This window comes from Schistocerca cancellata, chromosome 1 (genome assembly GCF_023864275.1).
Source record: "Schistocerca cancellata isolate TAMUIC-IGC-003103 chromosome 1, iqSchCanc2.1, whole genome shotgun sequence".
Taxonomy (NCBI): Eukaryota; Metazoa; Arthropoda; class Insecta; order Orthoptera; family Acrididae; genus Schistocerca; species Schistocerca cancellata.
The window spans coordinates 218,876,659-218,898,914 of record NC_064626.1 but is presented as its reverse complement, the minus strand read 5'-3'; the positions used below and the strand labels follow the sequence as shown (position 1 = coordinate 218,898,914).

The 22,256-nt window shown below is 43.3% G+C and overlaps 1 non-coding gene across 1 annotated transcript; it reads left to right on the top strand.

The window, feature by feature from the left end:
* Positions 1–18,907: 18,907 nt before the first annotated feature.
* On the top strand, positions 18,908–18,981 carry Trnat-ugu (transfer RNA threonine (anticodon UGU)). The gene has a single exon. It is a non-coding gene; the product is annotated as a tRNA-Thr (tRNA).
* Positions 18,982–22,256: the final 3,275 nt, after the last annotated feature.

The following is a 22,256-nucleotide window of genomic DNA, read 5'->3' as shown; positions in this document are numbered from 1 at the left end:
ATAGTCTGGGAATTCTGACATTGTCCTCACAGTATATATTGTCGTTAATGTCGTTTCTTGTTAGCAATATCAGCCTATTCCCAAGAGTTAGCAGCTTTCACTCAGCTAATATTAGGCAGAAATCCAATCTGCATGTGGAATGCACTTCCTTGACTCTTGTGCAGAAAGGAGTGCAGTATTCTGCTACATCCATTTTCAATAAGCTACCACAAGAACTCAAAAATCTTAGCAGTAGCCCAAACTCTTTTAAGTCTAAACTGAAGAGTTTCCTCATGGCTCACTCCTTCTATTCTGTCGAGGAGCTCCTGGAAGAGCTAAAAAATTAAGTAAATTCCAGTGTTACATTGTTGATTTTCTTTATTGAAATTTACGGCTCCTCACCTGAACATGTTTTTTTATATTTTATTTTATCCGTTTCTAATATCGTGTTATAATTTCATGTATTGACTCGTTCCAAGACCAAGGAGACTTCTCCTTAATTTGGTCCCACAGAACAATAAATAAATAAAAATAAAAAAGTTGCTTCCGAGACGGCGAGGTGAGTGGAGCTGTGCTGCCCGCCGCCCCCTGACGAACACCGACAAGGTAATGAATGCATGCGATGCCGCAGTTTTGAGCACATAAGGCTTCACTCAGAACTGGAGAAGTCTCATCTGTTACATCCCCTTTTTACGTAATACTAGTGTCAATCGTCAGTTGAAGCTCATGGTATTCACATTTGCTACATAAGTTAAAATCTGAAACGTGATGATTTTTCTGTTATATAATTATTGAGAAGCCACATCAGCCACTGTAATTTACGACAAGTTAGATAAGTAATTAAAGATAATTGAGGGTCACTGTAGATCATTTTGATAGTTTTCTCTTTTGTGAAACTTAATTTAAACCTAGATTATAGATGTGATATGGCATAGGTCATCCTTTGATCCGTTGTAGAACTTGGAAGTCCATTCAGGGAATATTCGTTCACATTTTTGTTGAACGCACTTGGTTTTTATCATCCTGTACTAAAACATTTCGTTTTATCAATAGTGCAATTTATAAACAATGTTTTGTGAGTAGAATAAAATTTCCAATGGTAAACTTAACCGTTTTTTCGGCGTTATTTTACCAGCTAACTAAACATAGGAAAGCCTTGAACCCCTTCCACTAAATTTAGTTAGTATTAAGATTCTTTTACAAGGAGTGCAGTGGAGCTAACGCTGAAGTCATTAAGTATTTGGTTATATCATCGCTAGTCTCACTGAACTCTTCTGAACTCTACATGTCATGTGTGGTCTAGCGTCTCCTTACAAGCAACAAGTCCCAGGTTCAAACTAGTCAATTCCCTAAAAAACACACTCAGAGCGTCGTTGCACGAAAGTGGTAGGGAGACACATCTTAGAACAAACAGACACAACGCAGAATGTTAGAGAATGGCGACCCTGCCAGGATGGTAAAATACCATGATTGAAGGTCGACCACATGCCTAACTAGGTCAGAAAAATATCCTGTTAAAAAAATATTCTTAATAAAATTTTTTTATTGAAAGGCATAAATAGTTGAAAACAGTAGCTGTAGTGATAGATAGTAATAAAGTGTTCAATAGATAGTGAGACATTTTAGCAGAAACAATAACATAGTTAAGTTATGAATTTTAATATTGTTAGAATTAAGTTTTCTCCTCAATGCAAGCGCACAGGTGGCGGATACATCGTTGACAAGTTGGTTCTGTCCCAACAAGTAAGTGAACGGATTGTCAGTCTTGGGTATAATAAGTGTCAAGTCGTGTGAACAAAAAGTTTATGAAACGCGTGAGATCGTATGAGCGCATGGTGACTCAAAGTAGGGCGCGTGAATTGCTTTTGAAACAGAAAATATGGGATTCGGAAAGATTAGCAATGGCAGATCGAGACATTGACCGAATTGAGGTAGAGAGCCAACATGAAGATGGACAGATAATAGGGGACAGTACAACAGACGATGCAGTATCGCGATAAATAGGACATATAACGCACCATAACGAGGATAATGTACGCAAGGCATAGAAAACCTAGGTCAGCATACGATAGAGGAGCAGGAAAGTAGAGAGACAGTCGATGAGGATTCTAACTTGCGTCTTGAATACGTAGAACCCTTAGTACAAGTAATCAAAGCTCCCTCACCACAGAGTACAAGGAATGCGATCAGAAACGTGTCACAGCACAGTTCAATGCAATCGGTTGCGAAACAACACTTGAGCGAAAACACAGAGCGTAGGACGTCGGAAGAAAACGCAATAGGACCCACCAATCTGGCAGAATTATTACAACAAATTACGGAAACCATGACAAGGCAAAATAAAGACATAGCGAACCAAATTCAAATTCAGAATGCAGAAACCACGAGACAAATGCGTGAGATTAAAGAACAAAACGAAAAAAATCAGTTACACCTAAGTCATATTGAAGACGAGGCAAAAGAATCTCGAGAAGTGATAGGAAACTTAATAACAGGTCACAATCAATTGAGAACAGACACTGACAAGGTACAAGTGGACGTCAAACATTGCGTAATGACACTCGGGACGAGATCAAAACATTACGTCACAACACCCAAGGAGAAGTCAAGAAACTAGAGAAACAGATAAACGTAATTACTAGACAAGCAGCAGGTACAGCGCGTAAAATTGTTGAAAACAGTGTGTTACACAAACGTATCACAAAAGCAGCGCTGAAAAGATATGGTAATCGCATAGTCAAAATAGAAGCGCAAACGAAGCGACAATTTCAGAAATTGCGAACAGAGTTGTTGCAAACCATTGAAGAGCGTAGTGAACAGGATCGAACAAGCACTGAGTCTGCAACCACATCCGTATCTGTAACAGCACCGGAAAAACAAGCAATTTGCGATTCCAATCACAGGCGGAAAGTAACATACGTGAAATCAGACAGCCTGCACCGCAACAAACACGTTTCGAAATTCTTGATGAACAAACGGCACCACAAACACATGCAGAACCACAAATGTATGTGTCAAGACTGTTTGGATCGTGCAATGAAGCGGCAAGGTTAGCCAGACAAGATACCGAGCCAATACATGACAATGGAAAGCCAGGTCGCGAAGAGTACAGTGCAATGCATTCAGCTACACGTTCACAACCGATGGAAGAAAATTATTGCGTACCACTCCAACGATACTACGCAAGGATAGGCGAAAGTTACAGTGGACAATATCCAATGGATCTACCACAACCGGAAAGAACGACGGGAGAAATGATCAGAAGTGGCGAGAATCGCGAATTTCATATGGAACTACGACGAAGTACGACAACGATCGTTTCCTCACAGTCAGAAAATTTCAACACTTTCGAGAAGGAAACTCATTACATCCACGAACTTTTATTGATCAATTCCGAGTAGGATTACCAGAACACTGGACGCTAGCACACAAATTAGACTTTATATGTGCACACATGTCAGGAACAGTCGCAGAAACCATGCAAAATGTTGCAGCGACATGCCGATCGTACGAAGATTTCAGAGAGAAATTTCTCTCACGATATTGGCCCAGCGAAGCACAGAACAGAGTGAAGTACGAATTATTACAGAACCAATATTTTGAAAATTCAGCAGAGAAGAGTCCCGTGAAATTTTTTGAAGTAATGGCAAACAAAAATCAATGCTTAGATGTACCATACAGTGACGGAGAGTTGATTAAATTATGCGCGATGAAGTTACCATTGAAATACCAGCAATCATTAGTAGGGCGCGGAGGCAATGACGTCTAAGCATTTAAAGGTATTCTAAGGAAACTAGAGTCCATATTTTCGGAAGATGACGCAAGAAAAAGACGAAGCGCACGTGAAAACGAAAGCAAAAAGCAGTGAAATCCACAAGACACAGTACGAAGAAACAATAATTACGAACCACGTGATAACTTCGCACCAAGAACGACAATAGATTTCAACAAGTAACCGGCTATGGATTTAGAAGAGAATATGGCAAAAACTATAATTCACCCAGGAACGGCAACAACTATTACAGAGGGAATAACGACAACCGGAACGGGTATTGGAGCGCCAATAGACCGACAAATTATCAACAAAGAAACCAATATCAACAAGCGGAGCAAGAAAAGAGAATACAGATAGAAGAGGTGGAGGTAAGACCACCAAACCCCGATAAATGTTCGAATTGACAGCTAAGCGCCCATGCCAAAGAGAATGACGCACCGACCCAGGACAATTGCAGCACCTTGAACAGAGAAGTAAAAATCTTATCACGAGAAGAGAAGAAGGAAGAAACAAATCCGCAGGGACCAGATGAAATCGAAGACAAGAAAATAACAATATCGTGTTGGGACGAAATTAATTGGGAGAATACTGACGAGGAAGATGAATTTCCAGAGGCATGCACAACGAATTTAGGAGGAAAGGACGAAGTAATGAGTATTGCAGAGCTATTTGAGATGGAAACCAGGGAAAGCGAAGTGAATGAGGATAATGCGCAGTTGACAGAAGTTGAAAATAAGTTACTAGTGGGCACACAACCCAACATATATAATGAAGGAAGTTATGAAGCGATAATTAGAGCATTTAGATGCGATTATGTGGAAGTAGCGACGAAGAAGGAGAAGATAAACGAGGATGAGGAAAAAGTAGAGGATCTTGAAGAAAGTGTAAATGAAGGAAAAAATAGAGAAGAGGAAATAAAAGAGAGAGAAGTAGCAGTCGAAGCTTATCCTACAGAAAGTTCGAATTCACAAGGGAAATTCCTGAAAAGACTCATGTATGATTCAGTGGAGGATTCGTTGATGCAAGAAGAAGAAGAACAGAACCAACCCTTTCAAATTCAACCAATTGTGAAGGCCATGGTAAAGCATATCCCAGTCAATATTGTAATTGATAGTGGAAGTGAACTGACTGCGATCTCAGAAAATTTATTCATGCAGTGTAATGCCAATGAGGAATTGCCAGTTCTGAAAACACGTAAGATTAAAGTAAGAGGTCCTATTAGAAACAATGCTGCAGAAGTTACGAGACAAACAAGGTTAACTCTTTCGTGCGAAGGTCAAAAGATCGAAGCTAACTTCGTGATTATACCTAAACTAACTGTAGATTTGAATATAGGTGCAGATTTTTTAAATGAGAGACGAGCGATAATAGATATGGGGAAAGGTAGTGTAACATTCTTGAATGTCACACTTCTCTTTGAGCAAAAGCTAAAATTAGAAGAAATACCAGTTATAAATGAACAATTAGGAATGATGAGAGATAAAGAGGATGAAGAATTAGAATGGTATGCACAAAAGGGGGAATCGCCTCAACTCATATTAGAAGTCCATAAAGAAATCGATGAAAAATTGCAAGAAGTTCAAGGTATTTCAGAACATAGTAAAAGAGAATTAGAGGGTATTTTATGAGATGAAGCAGAGGTATTTTTACCTAAGACTGGCTGTATTAAGCACCCTCAGTACAAGTTTGAAGTAAAACAGGCAAAAACCTTAGGACTTCACCATGTCAGCGTCAGAGAGAGGAAGGTGGGAAAAAGAAAGTAGTTTCAATAAAAAGAAAAACAAAAATAACACCAATAATACCATAGATTAAGGTGAAGGGATAAAGCATAGATAGTCTAACAGCATGAAATACTAAAATGCTATACACAACGACACTACACAAAAAATAACAAAAACGAATTTGAGGATTTTTGTAGACGTTAAGACTGAAAATATCTTAGAATTGTAACATGGAAAGGGCGCCAAAATTTGTAAAGCTTTTTAAGAAGGCGTAAAACAATGTAGGTACTAGACATATGTTAGATGATTATAAGTAAAACTTTTTGTAAGAACCATTGTAAAAACTCCATTAACGACGAGATGCAATGACCCACAAGTTGCAACGAGAGAAGTATCAAGAAAGAAAAAGGACATAATTAGGAAGACACGATTCCTACAAGGCAGAAGCGTTGAGAGAAGGGAAAGGACAGTGAGACCAACAGAAGGCCCTTGTATCCGAAGTGGGCTGTAAATCTGCCCACTAAGTGGAACCCTGCTATGAGAGAACACAGAAAGCCAAGAGGGTCTTGGGACTGACAAGCAAACACCAGCCTTTCACCGCTCATAAACCCCGGGATGCTGGATGCCCCAACTCAGCGGAGCGAGCAAAAAACGGCCCGATGAGAGGACGGCTTGGACAAGCCACCACTTGCAAAAAAAAAAAAAAGTCTAAAAGTCACACTACTGCTATTAAACAGCACACTGATGCACGAAACTAAAGAAAACTTCCACAAAGTAAAAATGACAAGCCCAAACAATTTATCAAACTGTTACTAAGAGGAGAACTTCTAAGCGACTAGTTATCAATAAATATTTCCACATCCTGCCCAGAGAAGAACCAAGAAGCAAGTAAGAAGCAGAGAAAAAGCAGGAAGAACAGAAGTTGAAGATTCGCAAGATTGAGACCAAGAAAGAAGATAGGTGAAGAATAGACGACATACCTTCCCAAATCCCTATCCCATTGTAAACTAGTTGTCTGCGAAGTATTACAACCAAAAACGACCGCTTTCAGCGACATATAACGATGACTTTCACGCATACAAAGCCAGTAAACCACGAGATTCTGCACTCACAGCTCCATTCCCTTATGGGACCTCCACAACAGCAACACACACTTGCAAAGCCAACAAGGAACGACGAACGAAGCTGTACATCAAATACTTGCCCACATCCATCTCACTTAAGTCCATCACCTTCGTGCAAAAACATTCACCAACCTCATGCATAAACATTCATAGAATTGTGTGAATGTGTGAAATCAAATTATGTGATCTAGGAATTGTGCAAAAGAAACATGTGAAAAACTAAATAAGTTAAGCACACCAGACAGCTAATAAACTACAAAATAACAGTCATTGACTATGGACTTAAGTAAAAAATAGACTATCGATAAAATAAATTAGTTCTGAAATGGACAGTATATAAAGAACAAAAGTAAGGCATAATAAACACTAAAACTATATGCCACTTATTTTCTCCTCATAAAAATAAAAGAATAACTATATTTTACTTATTTATTCCTTATAAAAACAAAGAATAAAAAATTATCTTGTTGGATGTTTTCCCTTTTTTTCAACATTGTACCATTTGTTAGGATAATATCTCAATACCTGTGTATGTATATTTCTTTGTCAAAGCAATTCTTGGAAATAATTCTTATTTGTTAGTGTAACAATGTTGAAATGAGTGTCTAGGAACAAAAACATTTTACTTGTACATGATATTTAGAAAATGTGTTAGGAATAGGTTTTACTTAATTACTACATTTATAAAAAAAATATTTCTAAGAAAATCGAAGTGAAAGGCTCCTCACTTTCGATAACAAACTTCTTAAAAAACATACTTCACACTTAAATAAAGAAAGAAAATAATTAAAAAATAATAATTATAATAGAATAAAAATATTCTTCTCTTGTCAATATAAACATATTTTTGAGAATAATGTGGAGGAATATAAAAATATAAATTAGGAATACAAACTAGTATAGAACCAGGATAACATGGCTGAACAGTAGGCAACAAAATTTAGATAAAGGAATAATTTTTGACTGACTTAGACAATGATTTAATCATTGCCTAACTTCAGTGCAAAAATTAAGTTCGAAGGGGGGTGATATGTAAGGTGTCAGGCAAATCCAACACCTTCCATGAAAACCCTGACGTGATAAGCAAATCCAGTAGTATGTCACATAGCTCCGAATAAATCGTGACATTAAATTAACCAAAGTAATACGAGTAACGAGTGAGAAAATGGAATACCACAGACTAACACAAGAATGCCTAAACGCATGTCATACCTTCCCACCATGAGACAGACGCAGTTCTGAGGGGAGAAACGGGAACAGAAGCCAAGGGGAGAACCGTGTTAAGCTAGAAGTCCCTACGATAAGGGACGGACACCCACGTCGCCAGCTAACCCCTAGGACCACCCCCAGCCCATGTTAAAAGCTAGAGCCCTCCAGAAGAACAGTATAGATCTTACGATAACACAAAAGGGCCACTCCAGCCACAAGTTTTAGCGTGAGACTTTTTCGCGTCTCTGTTACGTTGCAAACGTTAAAAACATTGCCCAACACGAAAAGTAACCACCAGGACCACCCCTCCAGCCCATGTTAAAAGATAGAGCCCTCCAGAAGAACAGTCTAGATCTTATGATAACACTAAAAGGGCCACACCAGCTGCAGGTTTTAGCGTGAGACTTTTTCGCATCTCTGTTATGTTGCAAACTTTAAAAACATTGCCCCACCACGAAAAGTATAACGTTTCTCATTGGATAGACAGAATCTTTGTAGGCGGAGCTTAAGGTCAACAATGAGACCCTGATTGTTCAGATGAAAACACAGCCAGATTTTTTTTTAAACCAACTTCGGTAAATTGTAGTAAGGAGAAGTTAGGAGAGAGTTGCTTCCAAGACGGCGAGGTGAGCAGAGCTGTGCTGCCCGCTGCCCCCTGACGAACACTGACAAGTTAATGAACGCACGCGATGCCGCAGTTTTGAGCACATAAGGCTTCACTCAGAACTGCAGAAGTCTCATCTGTTACATCCCCTTTTTACGTAATACTAGTGTCGATTGTCAATTGAAACTCATGGTATTCACATTTACTACGTAAGTTGAAATCTGAAACGCGATGATTTTTCTGTTATATAATTATTGAGAAGCCACATCAGCCACTGTAATTTACGACAAGTTAGATAAGTAATTAAAGATAATTGAGGGTCACTGTAGACCATTTTGATAGTTATCTCTTTTGTGAAACTTAATTTAAACCTAGATTATAGATGTGATATGGCATAGGTCATCCTCCGATTCTTGTAGAACTTGGAAACCCATTCAGGGAATATTCGTTCACATTTTTGTTGAACGCAGTTGGTTTTTATCATCCTGTATTAAAACATTTCCTTTTATCAATAGTGCAATTTATAAACAATGTTTTGTGAGTAGAATAAAATTTCCAATGGTAAACTTAACTGTTTTTTCGACTTTATTTTACCAGCTAACTGAAAATAGGAAAGCCATCAACCCCTTCCACTAAATTTAGTTAGTATTACGATTCTTTTACTGGGAGTGCAGTGGAGCTTACGCTGAAATCATTGAGTATTTGGTTATATCATCACTAGTCTCACTGAACTCTTCTGAACACTACATGTCAAGTGTGGTCTGGCGTCTCCTTACCACCAACAGGTCCCAGGTTCAAACTAGTCAATTCCCTAAAAAACACACTCAGAGCGTCGTTGCACGAAAGTGGTAGGGAGACACGACTTAGAACAAACAGACACCACGCAGAATGTTAGAGTCAGATCACCGATGTTAAGCGCTGTCGGGCGTGGCCGGCACTTGGATGGGTAGCCATCCGGGGCACCATGCGCTGTTGACATTTTTCGGAGTGCACTCAGCCTCTTGATGCCCAATGAGGAACTACTCGACTGAACAGTAGCGGCTCCGGTCAAAGAAACCCATTATAACGACCGGGAGAGCGGTGTGCTGACCACACGCCCCTCCTATCCGCATCCTCAGCAGAGGATGGCACGGCGGTCGGATGGTCCCGATGGGCCGCTTGTGGCCTGCAGACGGAGTGCTTTTTTTTTAAAGTATAGTTGCATGACTAGGACTAAAATGATAATGGGATCATTAATATGAATGTACACTCCTGGAAATTGAAATAAGAACACCGTGAATTCATTGTCCCAGGAAGGGGAAACTTTATTGACACATTCCTGGGGTCAGATACATCACATGATCACACTGACAGAACCACAGGCACATAGACACAGGCAACAGAGCATGCACAATGTCGGCACTAGTACAGTGTATATCCACATTTCGCAGCAATGCAGGCTGCTATTCTCCCATGGAGACGATCGTAGAGATGCTGGATGTAGTCCTGTGGAACAGCTTGCCATGCCATTTCCACCTGGCGCCTCAGTTGGACCAGCGTTCGTGCTGGACGTGCAGACCGCGTGAGACGACGCTTCATCCAGTCCCAAACATGCTCAATGGGGGACAGATCCGGAGATCTTGCTGGCCAGGGTAGTTGACTTACACCTTCTAGAGCACGTTGGGTGGCACGGGATACATGCGGACGTGCATTGTCCTGTTGGAACAGCAAGTTCCCTTGCCAGTCTAGGAATGGTAGAACGATGGGTTCGATGACGGTTTGGATGTACCGTGCACTATTCAGTGTCCCCTCGACGATCACCAGTGGTGTACGGCCAGTGTAGGAGATCGCTCCCCACACCATGATGCTGGGTGTTGGCCCTGTGTGCCTCGGTCGTATGCAGTCCTGATTGTGGCGCTCACCTGCACGGCGCCAAACACGCATACGACCATCATTGGCACCAAGGCAGAAGCGACTCTCATCGCTGAAGACGACACGTCTCCATTCGTCCCTCTATTCACGCCTGTCGCGACACCACTGGAGGCGGGCTGCACGATGTTGGGGCGTGAGCGGAAGACGGCCTAACGGTGTGCGGGACCGTAGCCCAGCTTCATGGAGACGGTTGCGAATGGTCCTCGCCGATACCCCAGGAGCAACAGTGTCCCTAATTTGCTGGGAAGTGGCGGTGCGGTCCCCTACGGCACTGCGTAGGATCCTACGGTCTTGGCGTGCATCCGTGCGTCGCTGCGGTCCGGTCCCAGGTCGACGGGCACGTGCACCCTCCGCCGACCACTGGCGGCAACATCGATGTACTGTGGAGACCTCACGCCCCACGTGTTGAGCAATTCGGCGGTACGTCCACCCGGCCTCCCGCATGCCCACTATACGCCCTCGCTCAAAGTCCGTCAACTGCACATACGGTTCACGTCCACGCTGTCGCGGCATGCTACCAGTGTCAAAGACTGCGATGGAGCTCCGTATGCCACGGCAAACTGGCTGACACTGACGGCGGCGGTGCACAAATGCTGCGCAGCTAGCGCCATTCGACGGCCAACACCGCGGTTCCTGGTGTGTCCGCTGTGCCGTGCGTGTGATCATTGCTTGTACAGCCCTCTCGCAGTGTCCGGAGCAAGTATGGTGGGTCTGACACACCGGTGTCAATGTGTTCTTTTTTCCATTTCCAGGAGTGTATATCCTGTAAACTGAGTCGTTCCAATTAATTTCGATAAAAGAATCGTTCACATGATCTCTGTAACAATTAGGTAACTAGCAGCTACAAGTTTTGTGTCGTGCAGAACACTGCCGATAACGGAGGCTCAACAGCGCTAGCGTGTTGTCGGCGTTTGGAGCGGTACAGCTGTCGGCGGCCGCGTCTCGACACTGAAATAGCCTTCTTGAGACCTAAGGACCAACAAGTCGTAAAGCGGCTGAGTGGGAGGCGGCGGCAGTGAATTATGCAGAGAGCGACAGGGGGCGCCGCCTCCCCGTCCTCGCTGAACTCTGATCGGCCCCGCGGCCGTGTGGCAACAGGCCAGGACAGCGTGATATCGCACCGGCTGTGACCACGCGGCGCGTATAAAACTGGCGTGACCGCAGTTTCAGCGGAGTTAATCCCATTTTTCAGCTCGTTAAAGTCAAGTGCGTAACAGCCGCAATAAAATAACTCTACCTTTGTGTTGCGAAAACCAGAGCGCTCCACGTCTTGGAAGATGCTAGCTATATTTCTTGTGTCACGACCATCATACTGCACTCCTGGAAATTGAAATAAGAACACCGTGAATTCATTGTCCCAGGAAGGGGAAACTTTATTGACACATTCCTGGGGTCAGATACATCACATGATCACACCGACAGAACCACAGGCACATAGACACAGGTAACAGAGCATGCACAATGTCGGCACTAGTACCGTGTATATCCACCTTTCGCAGCAATGCAGGCTGCTATTCTCCCATGGAGACGATCGTAGAGATGCTGGATGTAGTCCTGTGGAACGGCTTGCCATGCCATTTCCACCTGGCGCCTCAGTTGGACCAGCGTTCGTGCTGGACGTGCAGACCGCGTGAGACGACGCTTCATCCAGTCCCAAACATGCTCAATGGGGGACAGATCCGGAGATCTTGCTGGCCAGGGTAGTTGACTTACACCTTCTAGAGCACGTTGGGTGGCACGGGATACATGCGGACGTGCATTGTCCTGTTGGAACAGCAAGTTCCCTTGCCAGTCTAGGAATGGTAGAACGATGGGTTCGATGACGGTTTGGATGTACCGTGCACTATTCAGTGTCCCCTCGACGATCACCAGTGGTGTACGGCCAGTGTAGGAGATCGCTCCCCACACCATGATGCCGGGTGTTGGCCCTGTGTGCCTCGGTCGAATGCAGTCCTGATTGTGGCGCTCACCTGCACGGCGCCAAACACGCATACGACCATCATTGGCACCAAGGCAGAAGCGACTCTCATCGCTGAAGACGACGGGTCTCCATTCGTCCCTCCATTCACGCCTGTCGCGACACCACTGGAGGCGGGCTGCACGATGTTGGGGCGTGAGCGGAAGACGGCCTAACGGTGTGCGGGACCGTAGCCCAGCTTCATGGAGACGGTTGCGAATGGTCCTCGCCGATACCCCAGGAGCAACAGTGTCCCTAATTTGCTGGGAAGTGGCGGTGCGGTCCCCTACGGCACTGCGTAGGATCCTACGGTCTTGGCGTGCATCCGTGCATCGCTGCGGTCCGGTCCCAGGTCGACGGGCACGTGCACCTTCCGCCGACCACTGGCGACAACATCGATGTACTGTGGAGACCTCACGCCCCACGTGTTGAGGAATTCGGCGGTACGTCCACCCGGCCTCCCGCATGCCCACTATACGCCCTCGCTCAAAGTCCGTCAACTGCACATACGGTTCACGTCCACGCTGTCGCGGCATGCTACCAGTGTTGAAGTCGGCGATGGAGCTCCGTATGCCACGGCAAACTGGCTGACACTGACGGCGGCGGTGCACAAATGCTGCGCAGCTAGCGCCATTCGACGGCCAACACCGCGGTTCCTGGTGTGTCCGCTGTGCCGTGCGTGTGATCATTGCTTGTACAGCCCTCTCGCAGTGTCCAGAGCAAGTATGGTGGGTCTGACACACCGGTGTCAATGTGTTCTTTTTTCCATTTCCAGGAGTGTATTTCTCCTGATGAGGGTGTTCCCTTCACTTCTTCTCACATATTTTTTCTAACACATTCTTTAGTTATTTATTATTTGAATTGTTAACCTCCTTCTATGGGATGGAACTGTGATAGGACACCTTCTATTCTCCAAACACATAAATCATCTCCGAATAGTGCAAGCACCAATCTAAAGCTGTTTGCTGATGACGCCCGGGTGTACGGAGAGGTGTCATCGTTGAGTAGCTACAGGGAGATACAAGATGACTTAGACCAAACTTGTATTTGGTGTCATCAGTTGTAGCTTGCTCTGATTGTAGGAAAAGGTAAGTTAATGTAGAGGAGTACGAAAAACCGCTTAAAGACAGGGTCTCATTCAAAATGATCGAAAATTCGATTTTTAATTGCGTTTTTTGAAAGGTACATGTGTCTAGAATGTGGGGAAGAAAACGTTTTTTAAACCGTGCGATAAAGAACTTCCTGCAGCCCATTGTTCGAAGCAGTGTCGCTGCCACCGTGGGCCGGCCGGAGTGGCCGTGCGGCTCTAGGCGCTACAGTCTGGAGCCGAGCGACCGCTATGGTCGCAGGTTCGAATCCTGCCTCGGGCATGGATGTGTGTGATGTCCTTAGGTTAGTTAGGTTTAATTAGTTCTAAGTTCTAGGCGACTGATGACGTCAGAAGCTAAGTCGCATAGTGCTCAGAGCCATTTGAACCATTTTGAGCCGCCGTGGGACGCTCTCTGCCGGAGACGGCCGACTCAGGTGAAAAACTTGTAGTGCCATGACGCACGTTCACAAAATTATTTATATTGCTGTATGCAGCCGCGTGGGATTAGCCGAGCGGTCTTAGGCGCTGCAGTCATGGACTGTGCGGCTGGTCCCGGCGGAGGTTCGAGTCCTCCCTCGGGCATGGGTGTATGTGTTTGTCCTTAGGATAATTTAGGTTAAGTAGTGTGTAAGCTTAGGGACTGATGACCTTAGCAGTTAAGTCCCATAAGATTTCACACACATTTGAACTTTTTTTTTCCAAGAAGACATATTCCTCGATAAAGCTGACGAACAACGTGTGCAGTCTGCCGAATACAGTATATCCAGGTCAGCCATACCGGCTTTTCTTGTCAAGAAGAACGAGGGAGTTGCTCTCCAGCAACACGTCGAGTCAGAGGAAGGGGTGATGTACGGTCCCGGAATTGCAGACTAAACGTCAGTAACGAAAACACTTTTTTTTGTCAAATTTTTGGTCGGAATTGGTCAAAACTTAATTTTTGGTCTGCCTTATAGGATTAGCCATCTTGAATCTTGAGAACCTAACATGAGATTTGTGTTCAGCGACATCAAAAAAATATAATAATATGCAGTTTTTTTTTGCAAATTGAACTAATAATACATATAAAGGTTTTGGCTAAGGTTTAAACAGATTTTTCTCGAGAAAAGATTTCTCAAAACTGCGTGCAGCATAAAATAAAAAGGGTTAATATTAACTATTGTCTGTAAAGCTACAAAGAGTGGAAAAAATCGAACTTTTGAGTTAGCACCATATCGTTAAATTTAAGGCTATTTCATTGTGGTTATGTATAAACTCCCATAAATTTAATGTAGAAGCGATTGATTTTATTCACTTTTGATCGCAGATAACTGCTGAAGAGCTACACTGCACGCAGTCTGCTTACTTCAAACTCGCAGACCCTTGATCAATCCATAATTACGCACGCAATTTTCTATTTTTTTACTGAAAAATCTAAAATTAAGTTCAAAATATCATCAATCATAATACCCGAACATATCTTTTGCATGTCTCAAAAATATTCCAAACTTTGCTTATTTTTTGTTCATTTGAATAAGAACCTGACCTTGGATATATAGGCGTAACGTTGCAGGGCGCTATGAAATGGAACGAGCAAAGAAAGATGGTAGTAAGGAATGCGAATGGACGACTTCAGTTTACTGGGAGTATTTTAGGAAACTGTAATTTATTTGTAAACGTGATCGCTTATAGAACACCAGTGTGAACAGTTTTTGACTGTTATTTGAGTGTTTTGGATCCCCACCAGGTCGAATTAAAGGAAGCCATCGAAGTAATTCAGAGACGTGCCGCTAGATTTGTTCCGGTAGATTCGATCAACAGGCCAGTGTTACAGAGAAGCTTCGTGAACTGTAATGGGAATCCCTGGATGGAAGACGACGTTATTCTCGTGAGCCACTGTTAAGAAAATTTAGTGAATCGCCACCTGAAGCAGACTACAGAACGGTTTTACTGCTGCCAGAATAATCTACTGGCCATTAAAATTGCTACACCACGAAGATGACGTGCTACAGACGCGAAATTTAACCGACAGGAAGAAGATGCTGTGATATGCAAATTATTAGCTTTCCAGAGCATTCACACAAGGTTGGCGCCGGTGGCAACACCTACAACGTGCTGACATAAGGAACGTTTCCAACCGATTGCTCATACACAAACAGCAGTTGACCGGCGTTACCTGATGAAACGTTGTTGTGATGCCTCGTGTAAGGAGGAGAAATGCGTACCATCACGTTTGCGACTTCGATAAAGGTCGGATTGTAGCCTATCGCGATTGCAGTTTATCGTATCGTGACATTGCTGCTCGCGTTAGTCGAGTTCCAATGACTGTTAGCAGAATGTGGAATCGGTGGGTTCAAAAGGGTAATACGGAACGCCGTGCTGGATCCCAACGGCCTCGTATCACTAGTAGTCGAGATGACAGGCATCTTATCCGAATGGTTGTAACGGATCGTGCAGCCACGTCTCGATCCCTGAGTCAACAGATAGGGACGTTTTCAACACAACAACCATCTGCGCGAACAGTTCGACGACGTTTGCAGCAGCATGGACTATCAGCTCGGAGACCACGAATGCGGTTACCCTTGACGCTGCATCACAGACAGGAGCGCCTGCGATGGTGTACTCAACGACGAACTTGGATGCACGAATGGAAAAACGTCATTTTTTCGGATGAATCCAGGTTCTGTTTACAGCATCATGATGGTCACATCCGTGTTTGGCGACATCGCGGTGAACGCACATTGGAAGCGTGTATTCGTCATCGCCGTACTGGCATATCACCTGGCGTGATGGTATGGGGTGCCACTGGTTACACGTCTCGGTCACCTCTTGTTCTCATTGACGGCACTTTGAACAGTGAACGTTACATTTAAGATGTGTTACGACCCGTGGCTCTACCCTTCATTCGATCCCTGCGAAACCCTACATTTCAACAGGATAATGCACGACCGCATGTTGCAGGTCCTGTACGGGACTTTCTGGATACAGAAAATGTTCAACTGCTGCCCTGGCCAGCACATTCTCCAGATCCCTCACCAATTTAAAACGTGTAGACAATGGTGGCCGAGCAACTGGTTCGTCACAAATTTTAATGTAAATTTTAATGGACACTTGTGTATTCTCCTTGTTGGACACCGGCCTCGGGCGATCCGTCCGTGAACTATTTCGTCATGAATTAAGCTGGATGAAGCTGAAGGATCACTTAACCTGAATGAGCTCTTCGAAATCCTGGAGATAACAGGGATAAAATACAGAGAGTGAGAGGTACCTCCACCTTGTACGGAAACCAAACAGAAGTCATAAGGACATGAAAACGAAGCAGTAGTTGATATTGTAGTGATATACTGTTTCATGTTATCCCCAATGTTACTCAGTGTGTGCAGTGAGCAATAAACTTGGAAAACGACTTAAAGAAGTCAGTACTCTGAGAGTGTTGTTATGATATCATAATTTTCTCAAAGACGCCATAGGACCTGGAAGAGAGATGAACAGTATGGACAGTGGAAGTTTTCATAGATAACTGTCTACAGATGTGAGGTAAATTAAAAAAAGCACATTTGTGCCATCAGCTGTACAACTGTATGTTTATTCTCTCTTTTGTTTCGATTATTACAATCATCTTCACAGGAGAAAAACAATGTTCATCAATGGTTCAAATGGCACTGAGCACTATGGGACTTAACATCTGAGGTCATCAGTCCCCTAGAACTTAGAACCACTTAAACCTAACTAATCTAAGGACATCATACACATCGATGCCCGAGGCAGGATTCGAACCTGCGACGGTAGCAGTCGCGCGGTTCCGGACTGAAGCGCCTAGAACCGCTCGGCCACCGCGGTCGGCTCTTCATCAATGAATATATGGCGAAAATGTATGTTTGATTGTTTGATGTATACTGTCTCTCCTGAAAGGTGAGTGTAATAAGTGAAAACGGTAGAGAATCAACATACAGTTGTACATCTGAAAGCACAAATATGCTTTTTTGAAGTTTTTCAAAGAACTGATAGTGTTTTAAAATGAGATTAAAAGACGAACATCAACAAAAGTAAGATAGCTAGTTTTTTTCATAAATAACTTTTCTATTACCAGTCACACTTTTCTTTTATTCATTTTTTATACGACGCGTTTCGAGAAATGATTCCCATTTTCAAGCGTGTTTTCTCTTTGTACTATGCCATTTTGAAATATGAGGTTTTGCTTTGTTTTGTTGACTTTATAAAACCGCATCATTCTTAGTTGGTTATCATTTTTATATATAGTTAGCGGCGAAATTTGGAAGAATTTATACTTACAGTTTTCTTGTGGTCCTTTCGTGCAGTCTCTCACACATCTTAAACATCCCACACAACTTTCAGTGCACAGTGTACATAGAGAATAACTTACGTAAACAAACAGTTACATAATTGTTTTGAGATGTAGTTGACAGAGAAAACGTTACAGGTCTTCCACAGAGAATGATATGCTTTTGCGCAGAAGGTATTTATCTTAAAAACATGTTCTAATAACAAATCCATTTTATGGCCTTTACCAGGTCGGTGGAGTACTTTGACATTTTGCTCTACTTTTCACAATGGGTGTCCTGTGTTATGTAAGTGTTAGCAATTGCTGACGTTGTGTGTCTGTTGTGTGTGCAGACTTTAATGTGCTCTGTGTACCTGGAGTTGAAAAGTTGGCCTGTTTGACCTAGGTAGAATATGGAGCATTCCTGACATTTTACAGTCTATGTTCCAGAATCTTAGTATGGGTTATAATTACATTTTATACACTGAAGAACGCCGGCCGCGGTGGCCGTGCGGTTCTAGGCGCTCCAGTCCGGAGCCGCGCTGCTGCTACGGTCGGCCGGCCGAAGTGGCCGTGCGGTTCAAGGCGCTGCAGTCTGGAACCGCAAGACCGCTACGGTCGCAGGTTCGACTCCTGCCTCGGGCATGGGTGTGTGTGATGTCCTTAGGTTAGTTAGGTTTAAGTAGTTCTAAGTTCTAGGGGACTGATGACCACAGCAGTTGAGTCCCATAGTGCTCAGAGCCATTTGAACCATTTTTTGCTACGGTTGCAGGTTCGACTCCTGCCTCGGGCATGGGTGTGTGTGATGTCCTTAGGTTAGTTAGGTTTAAGTAGTTCTAAGTTCTAGGGGACTGATGACCACAGCAGTTGAGTCCCATAGTGCTCAGAGCCATTTGAACCATTTTTGAACACTGAAGAACGAAAGAAACTAGTGCACCTGCCTAATACCGTGTAGGGGTCCCGCGAGCACGCGGAAGTGCCGGAACACGACGTTGGATGGACTCCACTAATGTCTGAAGTATGAATATGAAGATGGTATCTGTTCTTTCGGGTATGTCCGAAAGAACAGATACCATTTTCGTGTAGGTAATGCTTACCGGCCAGTCATCTTCTTCAGTGCGAATTCACTCACATTGCCCGAACTCTTACGGGAATCGGTAGATTGACTGCCACGAATAATGAGTATAGTGGGCAGGGATACTACAAATGTAGTGTGTGGACAGAAAGCTGGAAGTGTGGGTCTCACAGGGAGCGTGCCATAGTCACACTGTCCTCTGTGTCCTCGGTGGCTCAGATGGATAGAGCGTCTGCCATGTAAGCAGGAGGTCCCGGGTTCGAGTCCCGGTCGGAGCATGAGCCGTGAGCGGGGCATGATGCAGTTTGGCTTGGCATAGTGGCGATAGTGGCGTCTCCTTTTCTTAGCGTGTTCACAGGCGCCACTACGTTTGCTCGCTTTGTCTATCCGTGAGTCGCAGCAGCAGCGCTTATCGATAGCGCGAACTGTGGTACCATCTTTGGAGCGGCCTCTAGTATTTCCGGGTCGTTGTGTGTCGAGCTTCGACCATAGATACTAGTAGACTGGCCTTGCTGTGCAGAAGCTATACGGCTGGTGTGGCTCCAACATAAACCACGTGACTGTTGGCAAAACGTGGCGGGATTTCAAATCAGCGGTCTGCCATCCTATGTTTGTATCGGATTTTCCCCACATTTCTCAATTGACTGCCAACCGCTTCCAACAAAAGCTACTTTCTTATTTGTGAAAAATTATGCCAGAACTACATTTGACCTGGATTTGTTCAAAGTACCATTTATAAAATCTAACAAATACATCGAACGCCACTCTGGTCGGCAGTGGGACGAAATTACTATAAACTATCAATTATAGTAAAATGTCGTTAAAATTCTTTTAAACAGTAAGAGTGGGCTCGTGTCAAAACTTTAAACATTGTATTCGCCACGTTTCGAGCTTTAGTAACTTATAAAAGAAAATGGGCTATGGGAATTATGTCAATTATAGGTGTCAAAATTGTTTACTTTAGGAGCAGGTCCATTTTAGAGTATCAATTTTAGGCGCACTTCAAAGGTTCAGTTCCCACTATTTTTACAAAAGTTTAAACTATTAGTTTAAAAAAAATGATATTTTAGATGAAAGGTGAGACTTTGCAGTTTCAGAAAATTATTTTGGAGCCTAGGTTTAAAAATGACAGACACTGTAAATACAAATTATAGATATACATTGTAAATAATAACTAACATATCAAAACACTTCTCCTCGAAGTGCTTCGAGCAAAGGCGCGTATGTGCAAACGGCTTAAAGTTTTTCCGTTTCAAAGCCTGTATCCAAAGCTGCCTTCGGTTTTCATCCTTACAGAACCTATGAGTAGGAACGAGAAACAGTTATACTTACTTCTGTAACCGAATCATCACAGATACTTTCCAAAATGTAATATGAGTCTGAGTTTACAGGCATCACTTTCAACACTTTAATTTACGTGATACTCTATTTCAAGCGTAAAAAACATATAAAAGTCACTTCAGCAGATTTCAGTAAACGCATCTGCACTATCTTAGACACACTTACACGTGAAATGTAATGCCATTTCCCCGACAAAACGCTGAGTACAGCCATAAGCGCAACACGAAACAACCATGTTTTGCCAACATTCACGTGACTTCAGCCCAGAGATGTTGGAGCCACGAAAATGACGTCAGGGCCAGTCTATTATATTTATGGTCGAAGGTGTCGAGCTAGGAGAGTTGGGTCGGAGCAGCAGTGAGGTCCGGACAGCCAGTACTCGCCCGACCGCTGCCGACACACATGCACTGTCCGATGGAAGCACGTGGTCGTGAGAGTGTACGACCACGTCAAGGATCGGATTCAGCGAGTTTTAGTTGAATGGACCGTGATATTCGTGTAGTGAAATTTTCACCTATGTGTGTGTGTCCACCCGTCGAAGTGCCCTTATGGCAATAAGTTGTCAGTCGACAATTTATACTGGGATCTTCCCGTGTCGGACTTGAGTAGGTACGACCGTTGGTTGGTCGTTCGGTCGCTTGTTGCAGCGGACGACGTGCATTTGGTCTCACGACCGCTTCTGGCTTCTCTGTGTTTGTGCCGACTTGTAATACGTCCGTGTTGTTTCACAGTGACTGGTTTTAGTATTGTGAGTTGTTGGTGGAATTGTTTTCCCAGATCCGTGTGTATCTTGTGGTTTTGAATGTTGTAATGGTACTTGAATTACGCTACCATTACGGCACCTACCTGAACCTCTCGATACCAGTAATATTCTACTGTGTTTCTGTAAAGTAGTTTACATATTTCTGAGGCAACATTCAGAATTGATTTCATTTGTGATACATCGATATGTTTATATTGCAATGATATTATTCTTACGTGTATTCTTTCTTTTGTCACTATGATCTTTGACGTACTTGTAACTCTGATTTTTGGGCGCGTAAGCGATTATTAGTTGGTTGTTGAGTTGTCAGAGAGTTGGACCTTGAAAAGGTCAAGTCTTGGACGTCATGTTGGAAAGATGCATTTTGTAGTTGGCTTATGTTTTCAAGTATGTTTTGTATTGTGAAGTGATGTTTTGTGTGTTACGCGATATTGCAATAAAAGCAATTAAAAGGAAGTGTAACTTAAATTCGAAGTGCTTACAAAACTTTTGAATATAGCAGAATAAAACCTAGGCCTCTTTGCATCCGAGCTTGGAATCATAACCACCTAGATTTTCAACGATTGAGCCCTGATTTTACGACGAGACCAGCGTGGGAAACACAAAAAGATGAGTGCCTAGTTTTTTCATTATTACATGAAATGACTATTAACTGTGCTCTAATGACACCTGCCACATAATATGACTGTTGTTGCCCGAAATTTCAGTATTTAGCAGCGTGAGCAACACTACAATCGTTATTAAATTCTGACCTTTGTTCTGGTAGGGTTGTTAGAATTTGCAGTTATTTTAATGCTGTTTGCGTACTGAATTTGGTGAGAGTAGCAAACGGACATCAGGGTGGTTGGGGCGCAGCAGCGAGCAGGTCCGTGTAGCGTGAGGGCAAGCCGGGTATGCTGGCAGCGTGCTGCCTCTGCCGGATCGAGGAGGGGTAAGCTGCGAGAGCGACGACTTCGTTGCACTCCGAACCCCAGACGTTTAAGTTGAGTGAAGAGTATACCTTTGTTCTACTGTTTCCTTCGGCCTTGATGTTTTCTAAAGACGTAGTGCTGTCTGTCTCTTCACCCTTGCCTAAAAATATTCCATCGTTGTACTGGTGATCGGACATTAGACGCATTGCTTAGTTGGTCGGTTGGTGCCGAAGTTTCCCCTAATTTGAGCTGCCATACTGTTACGTGAGTACAGCTCTTGGCTGCCTGTCTCACCTTACCTTTCTAGGCCAACCCTTGGAACACTTAATGAGGACCGCTTTTGTAATTTTTTAATTATTGTTGGTGTGGCCCTCAGCCAAGCAATGATTTATCTTCTTTCGTTATAAGCCCTTCAGCCATGTTGCAGTAAGGTTTTTTTGAGAAAAATTGTTTTAAATGCAAGGTATTTATTTTAAAAGTGCTATTTCTAATTCAGATCTTCAGCCATTTGTTATTTGAAATTGTTTGTCGCCTTGAG